Here is a 17462-nt window from a genome sequence, read left to right on the forward strand (position 1 = left end):
CCACAGCGCCTGGCCATTTTTTGGTTGCAGCCATCATTGTTTGGTGGGCCCGGGCTGGGGATTTGAACCCACCACCTTAGGTGTATGTGGCTGGCGCCCTAGCCGCTTGAGCCACAGGCGCCGAGCAACTTCTAAGGCTGGAGCCCAGAAAGGGCAGTGTCACTTCTACCAAATTCTATAGGTTAAGCAGTCACAAAGCCCAGATTCAGGAGAAGGGGCCATAGATTCAACAGGAGCCTGTCAGAACAATTACGGAGCCATGTTTACAACCTGCCACACAAGGCCAGGTGCAGTGGCTCATGCCTGTAATCCTAGCACTCCGGGAGGTCAAAGTGGGCAGATTGCTTGAGCTCACAAGTTGGAGACCAGCCTGAGCCAGAGTGAGACCCACCCATCTCTAAAAAACAGCCGGGCATTGTGGCAGGACCCTGTAGTCCCAGCTACTGGGGAGGCTGAGGCAAGAGGATCACTTGAGCCCAAGATTTGAGGTTCCTGTGAGCTCTGACACCATGGCACTCTGCCAAGGGTGATAAAGTGAGACTAAGGTATCAGCCGGAGAAGCTCAGCTGGGGCTAGGTAGGTATGCACTTCCAAGATACCACTTTCAACATAAATAAAGCCTCCCACACCTACTCATCTACAGCCCAATGCTTTTGCATAACTTCTTATTTTTTGTATGTTTTGCCTTAAGGGGCATTATTTTCTCACTTCAGACTTGCTTTTAGGACTGTTTGAGAAATTCTGAGTTGCTACATATAATTCTGGGTCTATCCATTGGTCAGGCATGCTAATGATTTAACCAGAAGCAAGAACTTGTTTCCCAGATTTCCAGGTAGAGCAAAGCAACTTCATCAGCTTTGTAAGATAATCATCAGTGCAATATGAACATCTCTAAATTAGCTCCACGCAAGACCCTATCAACCTAAAAGTTGAGCTTTATAGGACACCTGTCCACTCTCCTTGCACAAGTGAATAATTCTGTATATCAGGTCACCTTATCTGTAATTGGTATAAAGAACATCATATATGTATGTGAGTACATTGATTTGTCTAAATAGCCTAACATTCCTTCTTATGATATGGTATCCAGCTATTTAGTCAAACTGTACAGTGTTGCTGTGAAGATACTTCTAAGATGCGATTAACATTTGTAAAAGTAGATTACCTCCCATATATAAGTAGGCCTCACCTAATCAGTTGAAGATCTTAACAAGATTTCCCAAAGTAGAAGAAATTCTACCTCAAGAATGCAACCTATAAACCCCACCTGGTTTCCCTGCAGATTTCAGACTGAGGACCATGACATCAACTCCTACTTGCATTTCCAGCTTGCTGGACCATGCTACAGATTTCAGACTTCTCAGTCCCCACAATTACACAAACCAATTCCTTAAAATGTACATGGGTATAGATAGAGAAAGAGAGTTTGTTTTCGAGACAGAATCTTATGCTGTTGTTCAGGCTAGAGCACATGGTGGGAACCCAGCTCACAGCAACCTCAAACTCCTGGGTTCAAGTTATCCTCCTGCCTCAGCCTCCTGAGTAGGTAGAACTACAGTCCCCCACAACAATGCCTAACTAATTTTTCTATTTTAGTAGACCCCATCTCACTCTTGCTCAGCTGGTCATGAACTCCGGAGCTCAAGTGATCCTCCCACCTGGGCCTCCCAGAGTGCTAGAATTACAGACAGAAGCCACCGCACCCAGCAAGAGAAAGAGATTATATTGATTCAGTTTCCCTAGAGAACACAGACTAATTCACATTTTGCAATATTCTGTGCATTAATGATTAACTTTCATTTATAAATATTTACAAGGAAAAAAACATAAATCTAGATTACTACAGGCTGTATACAACCTATGCTTATAGCCTGCCAAATTGACAGATTCCTCCCCTAAACCACCTGGCCAAAGTGCCTTTTTCAAGATGGTGGTGGTTTCCCCATTAGCAGTAACATCCCGGATTGTGTTTATCTTTAGCTATATATTGATATACAATCAAACCCGATCAAACTCAGCACTTTTTACAAGAAAATTTTTAATAAATGTAAAAAAAAAATCAGCTTTTGAATGTAAATAGTAAAGTTGATTAGTTCAGAAGTTTCTGAAAGGCAGAATAGTGGGAAAAATACGTTTTGTCATTGATTCCCAAACAAAAGTGAAAAAGTTACTGGGTAATAAGCTGGCATAGCTCTGGAAGAAATACCTCATGTCAAATGAATGTGATCTCTTTTGACAGAGTTATTGGTCTGTTAAAACAGAAGGAAGTGATGGATGTAATCTGTTCTCAACTTAGCCAGGTATTTTATCCTATCTGACATTACACAGTTATTCCTAAACTACAAAAAATATGATTTGACACCTCAGTTCTTAAGTGGGTGCATTTGAGAATGCTAAAGGGTTTGTTCTGTTATCCTCATAGATCACTATCAACACAGAGCCAAGTAAGCGTCATCTTCAGGTTTCCATTATGACATGATGTTGCTAGAATCATGGTACTTGGCAGTGAGTAGCCAAGATGGAGAGAAAAGGGTACCAACAATTGGGGATTCTCCTACTCCCTGTCATTTATTTCCATCCACTGTTGGAAAACAGTGTCACTTTTATTGTTTCCCCTCCCTGTGACTTCTCATGGAACTGCCTAGAAATTTGCTTCTATGTCCTACATGTCATGGTGCCAATCATCTATAAAGGTAGTCCCACTGGCCCCTCTTTTAAGTATTTAGTGTTATGTTGATTGGTCTCATGACCACTGGGTTCACTGAGCTTTGTGTCTTCATCCTTTCTGTGTCTGCGCTTGTCCAGAGGAGTCCAGATTTCTAAAAGTTTGAGTCAAAAGATGTCTTTAAATGTTGACCTTTCCAATGCTCCCTTCTTCCACTGCCATGAAGTATCAACACTTGGTGTAGAGCCTGTCCTACATTAAGATCACACTCACTCATACTTTCTAGACAAATAAATTGGAAAGCCATTACATTTTAAGGGATTCTTTATCGAGTAATACATCATATCTTTCTTTAGAAGCCCACATTTAATGTGTTTAAACTATGTCTTAATTTACAAAAGTTCAGTTTAGCAAGCAACTTTTTAAGAAGTCATTGATGCATATTAAGAAGCTTTGGATTTACCCTGTAGGTTGAAGGGTCTCAGAATTCAGAGTATATTAGAACTGCCTTTGTAAGTTTCTAAAATATACAAAGGGTAAGACGCTGGTCCCAGAGCTTCTAGTCCAGCACGTCTGAGTTTTTACCAAGTAATTTGCATTTCTACCAAGAACCAAAGATAATTATGATACACAAAGTCCCTAGGCCACACTTTGAAAAACACAACTGTAGGAAGCTCAAGTATTGAGCATTGTGGCATGATCAGATAAGAGTTTTTCTTATTGTTGTTAGAAATGGAGTCTCGCTCTCAGTTCCATATTTTAAGTAAGTTTTGCTGCAGGCAAATTGGAAAAAAGGCCAATTTGGAGGCTACTGCAGTAGCCCAAGAAAGCAAAGATGGGGATAGGGCAAAGTAAGAGCTGAATGGATAATGCAGATATGAAAATATATTAGGAGTCCCAAATTAAAATGCCTATAAGAGCCAGCCAAGGAAAGATTGTAAATAGTGATAGATGCACAGTACTGGCCTCATCTAAAGAAGACAGGCTGCTTCTCGGTCCTGGCTGATCTTGGCTGTGGCAGAGTATGGATCCAATGTTACCAAATACTCTAGTTTCTCAGGAGAATCCAGAAATTTGGATTTAAAATGTGGAACATCATTTTTAAATAGTAACAAATGTAAATTCTTCTCAACCTCAATGGAAGCCAGATGTGATTTTAGGCTCACATATCAATTTCCAACCTCTTCATTCCTTAAGGAAAGAAAAGGGAACATCATGGGCAACGTGACTGACCCATGGATAATGAGACTAAGAATTCAGCACAAACAGTCAGCTAAGTAGAAGATGAAGCATCCACATCGAGTTTGAGTTCAAGAAGTCTTTGATGTCCCTGACTGGGTAAAGTGACTTCTGGTTGGTGGCGCCCATCTTATATCAGCCAGGGACAAAGTAATCGTTTGCTTACCTCAGGCTGGCTTCTGAGCTCATGCCCTGGTTCATGCCTTGGACACATGGGTTGCTAGAAAAATAAAAGAAAAAAAGTCCATGAGCTTTTCAAGGGGAGTTGTTTAGATGGGAGTTGCTGTATGTGTCTAAAACTCAGAAGAAAGATCTGAGAAAGGGAGAAGGAGGTTTGCAAGTCCTTAGCAAATATGCCAGTATAATGCAACTCACATGCATATTTATAAACTGTACAAATTCAATCAAACACATTTGGCACAATAGAGAGAGGGAAAAAATCTAAATCAACACGTCACCAAAGTGAGTTTGAGATGGCAAACGTGCCAGCGCAGTGGCTCACGTCCATAATCATAGCGCGGTGGGAGGCTGAGGCAGGTGGATTGCATAAGCTTCAGGAGTTCGAGACCAGCCTGAGCCAGATCAAGACCCTATCTCTAAAAAATAGCCAGGTGTCATGTTGGGCTCCTGTAGTCCCAGCTACTCAGGGGGCTGAGGCCAGAGGATTGCTTGAGCCCAAGAATTTGAGGTTGCTTTGAACTGTGATGCCGCAGCTCTCTACCCAGGGCAAAAGAGTGAGACTTTGTTTCCCCCCCACATACACACACAGAGGATGGAAAATGTGTCTTCCACCACTTAGTCTCAATTCCCACATCACCAACAGCTGAGCACTTAGTTATACTGTGACTAATTCTAGGTGCTTTTCTAAGGGATTTTCAGGGGTAAATTTCATTACATGCAACATTTTTACCTTACACACTAATTTTAGAGCTTCCCATCCAAAATCTGAGTCCACTATATTAAAACCATAAGAAACAATGAGATCATCCTGGGAAAGAATGGAATGGAAAGAGCAGCGCCGCAGCGAGTCCAGGAGAACATCAGAGTCTGAAAAGGACAACGGCAAGAGGAGCTCTGGGAGAGAGGAAGCGGAGGCTGGGAAGAGCCTGAGGGCTCGTGGACACCACGGCGTGGCTCTTTCAGGTCACTTGCAATAGAGTAAAGACTAATATGTCCATTCTGTTTTGCAATTAGAAGGTCATTGGTGACCTTAATAGAAGCTCTTTAACTCAACTGCCATAATGAAGTACCACAGACTAGGTGGCTTAAACAACAGAAATGTTTATTGTCACAGTTCCGGAGGCTAAAAGTCAGAGGTCACAGTGTCAGCAGCAGGGTTGGGTTCTTCTGAGGCCTTTCTCCCTGGTTCGTACATGGCTGTCCAGTCCCTGTGTCTCCACATGGCCTTAGTGGTCTTCCCTCTGCGCATGTCCCTGTGCCTTAATCTTTTTCTTATAAGGCACTAGTCACATTGGACGGGGCCCACCCCTAGTGATCTCATTTTCACTCAATTACCTCTTTAAAGACCCTAGCGCCAAATAGCCACAGTCTGAGGAGCTGGCGACTAGGACTTCAAGCTATGGATCTGGGGTTGTGGGAGACACAGCTCAGCCTGTAACCCTGCTGAAACCAGACCTGGGGTAGGTGAGAAGTGATTTGGAGAGAAACGCAGAGCTGGAACTCCTGGAGACAAGTGTTTGGAGACTTTTGAATAAGACAGGAAAGAGGGATACTGGATTTGAGAGTCAAAGGAAGTTTTCCAGCCTGAGAGAAACTTGAGCGTGTTTATAAACTGAGGGGAAAATGCCAGTGAAGTAGGAGAAAGAAAAGTGTGAGGGAGAAGCGTGGGTCAAACCGAGACTTGGCTTCAGACAGAAGGGAAGGAGACTGGAGGAAAGAGGGGGAGCGCACCCAACCTGTGGGAGGAGGGCGTGCAAGGGGAAGGGTCCCCACTTGCTCGGGGACACGCACAAGCCATCCTTCAGGATTGCGGAGGACAGACAGGGGCTGAGTGATAGATTTGTAAAGAGGTTGGGAAGAGCTGCTGAGGAAAGGAGGAAAACAGGAGAGGAAGCAGACAGGACAAATCTAGAAGGTCTCTGACCTTCCTGTTTGGAGCCTGACCTCCGATCGTCACCGTTTTACTCCGTGCCTTTGGATAAATTACCTAATTATTCTTTTTCATGTTATTCTCATATGTGAAACAGGGTTAAGAATAGCTGCTGTGAACACACCACATTATTGGGAACATAAGTAAGTAAATGTTTTAATTTACAGTGATGTTATTAGTAGCATTCGGCTTCTTGAATTACCCAGTGCTAGTACTGTAGCTTAGCAAACTAGTTCAAGCATTCTTCTCATTTGTTTTGATTCAAGCTTTTTTTTTTTTTTTTTTTTGAGACCGAGCCTCAAGCTGTCCCCCTGGGTAGAGTGCCGTGGCATCACAGCTTACAGCAACCTCCAACTCCTGGGCTCAAGCAAGTCTCCTGCCTCCGCCTCCCAAGTAGCTGGGACCACAGGCGCCAGCCACAATGCCCGGCTATTTTTTTGGTTGCAGCCGTCATTGTTTTTGGCGGGCCTGGGCTGAATTCAAACCCGCCACCTTAGGTGTATGTGGCTGGCGCCTTAGCCAGTTGAGCCACAGGCACCGAGCCTTGATTCACGCTTTACCAACGATTCAATGGTCTGACTTGGTAGATTCAGTACTCCATTTCCCATTCAGAAGTTAAGCCAGGAGGGATTACTTTGCCCACTTAGTCTTAACTATGTTTAGAACATTCCAAATAAAGCCTGTTTTCTTTTTCTCAAAAATAAATAAATAAAACATACATATACCAAAACATTTTTAAATTAAAAAGGCACTGAACAGACACATTTCCATCAGCAATAATCTCTGTGGTACTCAGGATTGCAAATTTAAGACCAGCCTTTGTTTCTTACCCTTTAGGAGCAGTGAGTCAGGATTTCCTGAAATTAAGCCATCATGTAAAATGCATTAGCAGCTCCTAGAACACCTCAAGCCTCCCTGTGCCAAGAAATTAACATGTTTTCTATTTGGCATCTCCTTTGTATCCCCCAGTGACCTTAGTTAAGGTCTTTCCATTAGCCTCAGAGTCAATATGATAATGGAGCTAAGATTCATCACTGAAAGTTTATTTTTTCTGGAAACTTCCAAGTCTGGTGATGATTGCTTGATATCAGTGCGAGAGTTGGATTCCAAGTCTGAATCAGACTTTATAGCCAAAACTATACTAGCTATTAGTTGTACTTCAATTCCTTGCACGGCTTAACATAACCATAGTAACTATAACATAACTATAACTATGGGCATAGTTATGTGAAGCCATGCAAGGAGTTGAAGTAGAACTAACAGCACCAGGCTATTAGTTAAGCACCATGCCCAGGTTTCTCAACTACGCCACTGACACTTTTTGTCACCACTAGTAATCTCCTCATTGCTAATCTTTTGTTCTCATTCTGCTTGAACTTTTGTACCAACTCACCTCTATGCTGAAATGCCTTTTGTCTCCCCTAGTTTTCTTCTATCTTTTTTCATTTGTTGTTGTTCCTGTACCTACCCAGAAATGCTGCAGTTGTCCCACCGGGGTGTCATTGTCTTTCCTCCATCTGTCAAGTGTCAAGAGTTCAAACAGCGGCAGGGACATGGCCAGGCAGGTAATATGAAAGTCAGATATAAATAATAGAATTCTAACAAAGAGAAAATATATTCCCCATACAAAGGTACCCCCAAAGTAATGTTTTGTGTGTTTGTATGTTTGTTTGTTTTGGCTGGGGCTGGGTTTGAACCCGCCACCTCTGGTATATGGGGCTGGCGCCCTACTCCTTTGAGCCACAGGCACCGCCCCACAAAGTCAAGTTTTTAAAACATCACCTTGGCCAAAATTCATTGCCTGGCTGGGCTGCATACCTCTTTAGTGACAGAAAGCTGTTCTCAGAACCTGGGTCTTCCTGTCTAGGACTCTGAGGACAAGGCACATTATAGGGCGTTTTGTATACCACTTAAATTCTGCAGAATAAAACAATAATCATTCCTGACTGAGTTCAGGGGCCTTGAATAAGTCACCAAACATACTTTTTTTTTTTTTTTTTTTTTTGCGTAGGGTGCTATGGCATCATCATAGCTCATAGCAACCTCAAATTCTTGGGCTCAAGCAATCCTCTTTCCTCAGCCTCCCAAGTAGCTGGAACTACAGGCACCTGCCATAACACCCAGCCAGTTTTTCTATTTTTAGTAGAGACAGGGTCTCACTCTTGTTCAGGCTGGTCTAGAACTCGTGAGCTCAAGTAATCCATCTGCCTCAGTCTCCTAGAGTGCTAGGATTACAGGCATGAGCCACCATGCCTGTGATTTACTTTTTTTCCCCATGATTTACTTTTATATGTAAAAATATCATTTACTTTCCTTCAAGGGTCACTTATATTTGTTTCTCAACATGATGCAAATAACATTTCATTAAGTAATAGTGATATTTCTATCTTAAAGGTTTTCAAAAGGGCCCTCTCCTGGTTCTCTAACTTAGAAGTGTGGCCTCTATGCATCTTGAGGTTGTCTCTCATTTGTGACACCCACCCAGAATCCATTCACACTGTTACACATGACGTTTCTGCAGAGATCATAAGGGGGCATCATAGCTCATAAGAAAGGAAGAACTCAAATTCTTCATCCAGAAATCTTAGATTTGGGGGTGGTGCCTGTGGCTCAGTGGGTAGGGCGCCAGCCCCATATACCGAGGGTGGTAGGTTCGAACCCAGCCCCAGCCAAATTGCAACAAAAAAATAGCCAGGTATTCTGGCATGTGCCAGTAGTCCCAGCTACTCGGGAGGCTGAGGCAAGAGAATCACCTAAGCCCATGAGTTGGAGGTTGCTGTGAGCTGCAATGCCAAGGCACTCTACCAAGGGGGATAAAGTAAGACTCTGTCTCTTAAAAAAAAAAAAAAAGAAAAAAGAAAAGAAAAGAAAAATGTTAGATTTTATGCTCTACTTATACAATGTTGAAAAACTATTCTCCTAGCGTCTTTTTTTTTTAAGAGACAGAGTCTCACTTTGTCATCCTTGGTAGAGAGCTTTGGTGTCACAGCTCACAGGAACCTCCAGCACTTAGGCTTAGGTGATTCTCTTGCCTCAGCCTCCCGAGTAGCTGGGATTACAGGCACCTGCCACAACACCTGTCTATTTTTTTGTTGCAGTTTGGCCCGGGCTGGGTTTGAACCCACCACCTTTGGTATATGGGGCTGGCGCCCTACTCACCAAGCCACAGGCGCCACCCTATTCTCTTAGGGTTTGCAACCACCAATGTGATGTATTTGTTTAACATCTTTTCTCACTAAAGTTTAGTTTTCTCTGAGAAAATTTGTTTCAAAGAAGAATCTGAATAAAAACCCAACAGGTGAATGTGGTTTTCCTAGCACATTTGGCTTAGGTATTTGAAAAAACAATAGGAGATTATTTTCTTGAAAAAGGTCTTGAAATAGTGCCCAGCTCACAAGTGGTCTTCATGTCTGCTGACGCTACTGTGAAGACACCAGAGGAAGTTCTTTCGGGGCAGATTAAATAGATGCCATTCTCCTCCACCATGTGGGTCACCAGCTCAGCAGGGCCAGTTAAGCTCAGCTCATGAACCAAGGAGCTCATTTTGGAGTTTCCTAAACATGTAAACCAGGTGGTCCCTCCACTAAGCACTAAATGAGAGAGGACTTCAGTTGTGTGGGTATCAGACAAAGACCAGCACCAGAGGAAACATCGCTGGAGTTTCACATTCCGGCTACACTCCCGCATTCCTGCTGGCTTCCATTCCTCCACTGCCCCCAACCTCAGTCCCTCCTGTGTGCCACAGATGAATATACTCTGCATTCTCACCAAGTCCTCCCCGAAGTGGTCACATCATTTCCACTGTCCAGCTCGTCAGCCTGCCCTTTTCCTCCAACTAGCCTCTGTCTAACAATTTTTTTGAGTCTTACTCAGACACCCTGCGTAGAGTGCTATGGTGCCACAGATTACTGCAACCTCAAACTCTTGAGCTCAAGCTATCCTCTTGCCTCAGCCTCCCAAGTAGCTGAGACTGTAGGTGCCCACTACCATGCCCAGCCATTTTTAGTACATACAGGGTCTCACTCTTGCTCAAGCTGGTTTCCAACCCCTGAACTCAATCAGCCCTCCCACCTCTACCTCCCAGAGTGCTAGGATTATAGACATGAGCCACTGCACCCAGCCTAAGCCTCCAACAATTAATCTAAATAAATTCTGTGTCCTCGTATGGGTGTTCCCTGTATCCTCCACTGGACATTAGTAGGTCTCACACAAGCAGGGATTCTGTTCCTCTTATTGCCATTGAGGAATGAGTTCAGTGTCTGGCACAAAGGAAGTGGTTGATAAATACTTGTTAATTAAATGGAACACCCATTCACAGTACTGGGTCTTTGTCCTGATAATTCTCCCTACCTAGAATGTCTGTCCTCACTCTTTTTTTTTTTTTTGAGACAGAGCCTCAAGCTGTCCCCCTCGGTAGAGTACTGTGACATCACAGCTCACAGCAACCTCCAATTCCTGGGCTCAAGCAAGTCTCCTGCCTCAGCCTCCCAAGTAGCTGGGACCACAGGCACCTGCCACAACGCCCGGCTATTTTTTGGTTGCAGCCGTCATTGTTGTTTTGGCGGGCCCAGGCTGGATTCGAACCCGCCACCTTAGGTGTATGTGGCTGGCGCCTTAGCCACTTGAGCCAGAGGCACCAAGTCTGTCCTCACTCTTTATCCTTCCATGAGGCCTTCTCCAAATTCTCCAGGCTACCTAGATCTCAGTATTCCAATGGGGATGGCATTTCACATTTGCTTTACTCAACTTAGCTTATGATTATACCCTCGGTGGTCAGAGTCTTTCAATGTCCAGATAAAGATGCCATCAACTATTAAGTTCTCCGCTGCGCCTAGCACAGTGAGTTACTCAGTGAACACGGAAACGCCTCGCAAGAAGACACTTAGATATAATATCTGAAACTTGCCAGCAGAAACTCCACTTAACGTTATGAAGATCAGGATTACAGTGTTCAGCTTTCAAATAAATCAGCTTAATTCCAGGAAAGTCTGAGTAACTGCAAGAAATTAGTCAGAAAGAATAGAACAAGCAGCGCTGATCCAAAGAACACGAGATCTTCCATACAGCAAAGTCATTTCCTAAGAAGGGTGATAAATTCCCTTGACAGGAACATTTGCACTTAGCTTTTCTAAAGAGCCCATCCTTCCTCTCACTTAACACACCCTTACCCTGTTTTGATGTGAACTGAGCAAGAACTTTCCTACAGGGTTCTTAAACATTTGGAGATGACAGCCTCTGGGATCATTTTGTCCTGCAATAATTCAAGCGAGTATTTTAGTCTCTTGGTGGCCTGTTGTTGTAAGGCAAAGACCCTTGGGGATACTGGTTTCTCTTTTGTGATAAGAAGGAGAAAAATGCTAGTTATAATCTAACTTCTGCGGCAGCAACACATGATTCTAAACAACTGGCAATTGCAGAATGGACTTAGGGAAAAAAGAGGATTCCCCTCCCCCCGCAAAGCTTTCATTTGATGACAGGAACGACCAATTTCTCGACCATTAGGCAATCTGTGACATAATAGATTAATTGAGGTCATATTTTATCAAATAGAAGCTTGTACCAGAACTCCTTCCAATGTAATTACATAAATCTATTTGAAACTAGCTTAAGCCAAGAAGGGGATTTAGTAGCAAATTTAGCTGAAAAGTCCCAAGGTTGTCTGGCTTTAGACATGGCCTGGCAGGAGTTGCAAACTCCAGCCCATTACCTGCTTTTATAAATAAAGTATTATTGGTGCAAAGCCAGGATCATTCTTTAAATATCATCTAGGGCTGTTTTCAATCTAAAATGGCAGAGTCAAGTCCTTATAAGACAAAACCAAGAATATTTATTCTCTGGCTTTTTCCTAGAATTGTTTGCTGACTCCTGGTCTGGGGGCTCAGTTGATGTCATCAGTGTTCTTTCTTCATCCCTTGGCTGAAACTCTTCCCAGAGATGGTTTCCCTCTCGGGCTTCGTCCCTGGTAACTCCACGCTGATATTCCTTTCTGCCCAGAGTCCCTCTTGAAAGGGTACTTCCCTTCTGGTAACTGCTGCACAAGCCCTTGAATCTACTCTAAGCTGACAACTTGGGTGAGATACCCCGTGGATCAATGCCTAAAACAAGAAGGATGGATTCATGCTGATTGGTTCGGCCTGAGTCACACCACCCACCCTGGCGCTGGGGTGGGGCAGTCACATCCAAGCCACATGGATTGAGAAGACAGGAGAGATTCTCCAAGAAAGATGCTCGGGAGGCAAAAACATCAAATGTCTTTTATAAAACTCCCTTCACCTCGTGATTGGTCACATCCTGGTCTTAGACACTTCTTAAGTCACGTCAAAGAGGGCTGCACACAGTAGCTTGCGCCTGTAATACTAGCACTCTGGGAGGCCCAGGCAGGTGGATTGCTAGGGCTCACAAGTTCAAGACCAGCCTGAGCAAAAGCAAGACCCCATCTCTACTAAAAATAGAAAAAAACTGAGGCAAGAGGATCACTTGAGCCCAAGTTGGAAGTTTGTGTGAGCTATGACACCACAGTACTCTACCCATGGTGACAGCTTGAGACTCTTTCTCAAAAAAAAAAAAAAAGACATCATTGAGAATTTTGTGTGATTTGAGAGACCCTTAAGGCAGTTACTATTAATAACAACCACTGGGTGGCACTTGTGACTCAGTGGGTAGGGCGCTGGCCCCCTATACCTAGGATTGTGGGTTCAAACCTGGCCCTGGCCAAACTGCAACAAAAAATAGCCATGTGTTGTGGTAGGTGCCTATAGTCCGAGCTACTTGGGAGGCTGAGGCAAGAGAATCGCCTAAGCCCAGGAGTTGGAGATTGCTGTGAGCTATGACACCACAGCACTCTACTGAGGGCAATAAAGTAAGACTGTCTCTAAAATAAAACAAAACAAACCCCCCCCCCACTTTTTGATAAGGTTTCATGCCAGATACTAGGCTAAGCACTTAATAAACATAATCTTATTTACCCTCCAGACAGCTCTATAAATGAAGCTTTTTTTTTTTTTTTTTAAACAGAGTCTTGCCCTGTTGCCCAAGCTGTAGTACTGTGGCATCATCAGGTATCTGAGACTACAAGCCTGCACTATTCATGGCTATTTTTATTTATTTACTGAGACAGAGTCTCACTATGTCACTCTCTGTAGAGTACTGTAGCATCACAGCTCATAGCAACCTCAAATTCTTGGGCCTAAGCAATTCTCTTACCTCAGCCTCCCAAGTAGCTGGCACTACAGGCACCCACCATAACACCTGGCTATTTTTTGTTGCAGTTGTTACTGTTGTTTAGCAGGCCTGGGCTGGGTTCGAACCTGCCAGCCTCAGTGCTTATGGCTAGTGCCACAACCACTGTGTTACAGGCACCGAGACTACATGGTTACTTGTAGTAGAGACAGGCTCTCCCTTTCACGCAGGCTGGCCTCAGACTCTGGAGCTCAAGAGATCCTCCCATCTCAGCCTCCCAGAGTGCTAGTATTACAGGCGTGAGCCACTACACGCAACCTAACAAGGCATTTTAATTTCCATTTTACTAATGAGGCAATTAAGAATAAGAGAGTTAATAACAAGTTGCCCTAAAGGTCCTAGAGTTAGGATTGGAACCTAGATCTGTATAACTCCAAACTTGAGCTTTACTGCTCTGCCTGCACCCCCACCTTAGCAGAGCCTCGTGTTTCTGGCAATTTTTTCTTTAACTGTAGGACCAAAAGATCTTCAAAATGTCTGTCAATATTTTTTGGTTGCCCTTGCGAACCCCCTCTTTACTTCTCTTCCCCCTGCTCTGTGGCCTGGAGAGCTGACCTATATGGACTATGTCAACAGGTTCACTGTACTGTGACTTCCTTTTGGATTCAGTCAATAAGAGAGAGTGGCACGGGGTGAAAAAAGGATGGAAGGGGAGAGAGGTTGGGGTATCGATTGCCCTGACTCTGTGGCTTGAATACAAAGACCCCATCTCTTGTCCAGTAGCTCTCCTCTTCAGCTCCTTCTGAGCTGGAGAAACTGCTCTATTATTCTCTGGCCCCATCTGATCTGGGGATGGTAATGGCTCACTGCTGTTGCTAGCCCTGGGGTGCATCATCATCCCTGGCACATTGTTGCAATGAAAATGCATCTGGTTCTGTCTCTACCCTTTTTTTTTTTTTTTTTTTGAGACAGAGCCTCAAGCTGTCCCCCTGGGTAGAGTGCCGTGGCATTACAGCTCACAGCAACCTCCAACTCCTGGGCTCAAGCGAGTCTCCTGCCTCCACCTCCCAAGTAGCTGGGACCACAGGCGCCCGCCACAACGCCCGGCTATTTTTTGGTTGCAGCCGTCATTGTTGTTTGGCGGGTCCAGGCTGGGGATTCGAACCCGCCACCTTAGGTGTATGTGGCTGGTGCCTTAGCGGGTTGAGCTATAGGTGCCGAGCCTGTCTCTACCTTTATAAATAGTCCCTTCCTTAAATACTCCTCATTTGCCCATTTTGAGTGAGCCATCAGAACCCTGACTGCTCTGTTAGGACTTTAGGATCTATGCCTAGTCCTCTTAGGTTCCCCTACCCCACTCTCACATCCATTCCCACACCACTTGAATGTCTGCTAAACGCCAGACACAGCTGACAGTGGATAGTTCCTTTAGCTCCAGCATTCTTTTAGCCTATACCCCAAAGCTCTTCATCAGAAATTATTTTAGTGCTTCTTTTCTTAGCAGAAGTGTGCAGAACACAGCAAAATAAACTGACATCTGGAGATCTTTTCTCGAAACATCTATAAAGATAAACATCTTTTCTCAATCATTATTGATATTGTCCTCCACTCCTCCATTTAACAAACGTCTGCGGAGTACATGAAATGTTCTAGGCCCTGAGCTGGGCCCTGAACATATGTGCTCAGGACAAATGTCAAGATTTCACAGATCCCGAGGGAAGACAAATAAATGAGGAATTTGCCTACTGTACTCACTCAAGGGGACATGATTCACTTCCAGATGCTGAGACATCCGTATCATTACAGATGACTCAGTATCAATCTTTCCATGAGGGTTTCAATGGAAATGTGGTGATGAACTCCAGTCAATCTGAAAATAAATTTTACTGGTCAAATGGAATCTGCCTCTAAATATGGTAAATTCTCATTCATTTGGATTCTACTGATTCGGATTTTAAGTAACTCGCAAAGGTATTCATCTTTCCTATTGATTAAAATTTCTGTATATGGTAATTTCTTCCTCTGAAGAGTATCAGATTTTTCTTCATTAACATAAGGAATCCCACTCAAACTTTAGGATTGGCTGAGATAAGACAAATATATAAGTAACTAAAATATAACAGGAAGACGAGGAAGCCGTGAGAGGTGCTGATGCTCAGTAAAAGAAGGGATTCTATGAACAGGCAACAGGGAGATAGTATTTGAATTGTGAAGACCAGGAGGATTGGTTGGGAGAGCTTGGAAGAGGGGATCAAGGGTTCTAGATCAAGAGAGGAATGTGGCCATCAGCCTACTGGCTGGAAAGTACAAAATGTGCTTCAGGCACCACAAATAATTAATAACTATTAATAAAATGTTGCTGTGGGAGATACCTGTTATTTTTGCTACTCAACAATCACAATCATTCATCCTTCGAGTGATTTTCAATCAGTATGCCATGAACATTTTAAAGATCATTAATTAAATTATTTTTGAAAGAAGTTCAAAGCACAGTAAGTACTTCTTTTTTACTCTTTTTTTGATCAACATAATTTAAGTGTGTCAGGGAAGTTTAACTATAGATTCAAGTGCGCTGTGAAATAAAAAAGGCTGAAAACACTGTTCCAGTAGAGATGATATCCCAGATTGTATTTAACAGCACTTCCCTGCTATGAAGTGTGAAAGAGGTGGACATTTTAGCTCCCAGGGTAGGTCTCATTTGATCTCAGTTAATCAGCACATTCTGGCCCCCTGGGCAAAGGGTTGCGTTAGTCATAGGCATGTGACCCAATTTATACCAATGAGAATCAAACTCAGGACTTGGTTTGAATGCAGCCGAGATTTACCCGGAACTCAACTATGTGAATTCTTTCCACTGGATTTGAAGGTTAGAGGCGGCAGAGGCTGGAGCTGCTATAGCCAGTTTGTGGCCATGAGAAGAGAGCCTGGATAAGAATGGAGCTGGCACAGAGGAAAGGCAGCCAAAGGTAGAGAGAAATTGGCCTTTAATTGAGATGCTCCTGGAGCTGAAATATTCCTTGAGTATTCTCTTATCCAATCAAGCAATTATTACATTAACCAATAAATTCCCTTTGTTTCCTATATCAGTTTTGATAGGTATTTCTGTGTCTACTTAAAAACAGCTTTAAAAAGCAACAGCTTTTAGCCGGGTGTTTTGGTGGGAGCCTGTAGTCCCTGCTGTGCAGGAGGCTGAAGTAGGAGGATCTCTTGAGCCCAACATTTTGAGGCTGCTGTGAGTTACGACACCATAGCACTCTGCCCAGGGCAGCAGAGTAAAGCTCTGTCTCAAAAAAAAAAAAAAAAAAATGTTGCTCAGAGAATTGAATCTGAAGATGTCAGAGGAACCTTGCTTTCAATGATCTGCCTGTGTTGGTGACACTTGTGGACAGAATGAGGTGAAACTTGGGCAGAATGAGGATAATACTGGTGCAGATCTCCCTGACCCTATGAAGCACTTAAAGTGAGTGGCTATGGAAGGAGCATGGGCTTCAAATAAGGGATTTGCCTATTCCTCTTTGGCATGGCCTTTGGGTAAATCACTTAATATCTCATTTGTATAATGCTGGTGACAATAACTGTCATCTCGTTGATATAAAAGCTCTATAATATGTCAAGCTCCGGGCACACGATGGGTATTTAGCAAAAGTGAGCTCTTTTTATCAAGAGGACCTGGGCTCAAATCCTGACTCTGGTTAGCTATATATACGACCCTCAGCCAGATAGTAAATTATTTTACAAGAGGAGGAAATCATATCTGTCCTTATCCCTGCTGAATCTACAATGTCCTTAGGCACTCAGGAAATGACTGAATGAATTTAAGCACATGGTTTAAAATTTCTGAGACTGAAATTTTAAATTTGAGATAACAAAATACATAACACATGACTATTGAAAGGAATAAATGATACAGCAGGTATGAAACACAGCCCAGTGCCTGGGTCGCAGTGAGTGTCAGTAAATAATAATTCTAAACTCTCTACATATATTAACTCATCTGATGCTCAAAACCTCTTGTTCTTATTTTACAGAAAATGAACCTAGGCTCTATCTTTACTATTGTCATAAACGCATGATGCCACTTTAGGCCTCGCGACTCGTGAATCCAACCCTTTCTTAATGTTTGGAACTCGCAAGGTATGTAATTTCGCTTCCATTAAATGAGGGCTTCTCTGCTTTTTTACATTATTAGGGAAGAAATAAAAGCTTCTTTCTTTAAAAACAGCATGAAAACGTTCCTCTCAGTCCCCCTCCTTCCTTCGTTATCTCCAG

At 43.3% G+C, this 17462-nt stretch overlaps 1 non-coding gene across 1 annotated transcript; it reads left to right on the top strand.

The window, feature by feature from the left end:
• The first annotated feature begins 3990 nt into the window (after positions 1-3990).
• On the top strand, positions 3991-4120 carry LOC111723326. Its single transcript, XR_002771894.1, has one exon. It is a non-coding gene; the product is annotated as a small nucleolar RNA SNORA48 (small nucleolar RNA).
• Positions 4121-17462: the final 13342 nt, after the last annotated feature.

Source organism: Otolemur garnettii, unplaced genomic scaffold (assembly GCF_000181295.1).
Source record: "Otolemur garnettii isolate 467f Iridium unplaced genomic scaffold, OtoGar3 scaffold00010, whole genome shotgun sequence".
NCBI lineage: Eukaryota > Metazoa > Chordata > Mammalia > Primates > Galagidae > Otolemur > Otolemur garnettii.